We start from the raw sequence: 1,287 nt of genomic DNA, 5'->3' as shown, positions 1-1,287 counted from the left end.
AACTCAAAATTAATCTCCTTGTTCCAATCATTGGAGTAATAAAAGCACTTTTTTCCATATTTTAACCCGTTGCAACTACATAGTTTCTCAGTACATTGTTAAAATGATTCCAATCTATGGCATAGAATGATACTACCTCTTTTTGAAAATTAGCAATTCCATTTCCATCAATGAACTTTACATGCTACCCAATCGCGGTCCTGTCGAGACACTGTAGAGTTGGCAACAAGCCCTGCCTCCTCCATTTCCATCAATGAACTTTACATGCTACCCAATCGCTGTCGCGTCGAGACATTGTAGAGTTGGCAATAAGCCCTGCCTCCTCTCCAATGACTCTTTGGATCAAAACTGCTACAATAGGTCATCCCATCAGGTTGTATATGGGATCAAACTCCGAAAGCAAAAGCAAGAATTCAATCCCCCTTCGATCTTCCCTTGACCAGAATCATAACATAACAATCTGAGACCTTCCCTACATACTAATGGACCAGATCCAACATTCCACGCTGTAGACAAAAACTCAACAGAGGATCTGTGCTATTCATCCAACCATGGTGTCAACTCTACCTAGTGTCGACCTTCCATGGAGACTGTCGCTCCTATCTGTCAACCTTGATGCAAACGAGAGGCAAATTCAGGTTCTTAATAAGAAAGTCCCAAGATCGTAAGACCATTCCTATTTCACTTTTCACTTGTTGCTTCAGATGGACATGAATTTAGTGTCCAGAGTCCTCCAAAAATGGTTCGGAATCCTTCCATGCCTCCCACTACCACTTAATGAAACCCCTAGAGTAGCGTCTTACTGTTTCAGAGTTTTTCAACCCCAAAAACTCTGCCATGTGCTCAATGTCTTGAAAACTAAAGATCACAACGACCAACAAATCCATTTCAGTTTCGACATAACACAAACAATAAAAAAATTAAGGAGAAAACTAATTGAAATATGTGCCTATATCTACCGGGATGCATTCTGTGTGCTTCCTTTATATTTAATTTCCTTACTTATTTTCTTTTGCCTATTGAATTGTTTCATCATTTGACAATCATTTAATCTCCTAAGTGATATTAACCGGAATGAGAGCATATGGTTTTTATTTCACCATTTTTCTGAACCGGATGAAGTAAGTCTTGCAGGAGGGTGGTTTTCATACCTTTTGTAATGCTAGTTTGGTCTATCTAATTTCATATAATTAAACAGTTTTAACTTTAATGGAAATGATCTGAATCTTTTCTGTTCTGGCCCTTGTTAAGGAATTGTATGGCAGATGGATTGAAATTAGAGGGAAG

Source organism: Theobroma umbraticum, unplaced genomic scaffold (genome assembly GCF_002168275.2).
Source record: "Theobroma umbraticum cultivar Fairchild unplaced genomic scaffold, ASM216827v3 scaffold_204.0, whole genome shotgun sequence".
In the NCBI taxonomy this organism is placed as follows: Eukaryota; Viridiplantae; Streptophyta; class Magnoliopsida; order Malvales; family Malvaceae; genus Theobroma; species Theobroma umbraticum.
The sequence above is the reverse complement of the archived record's forward strand: the minus strand, read 5'-3'. Positions refer to the sequence as shown.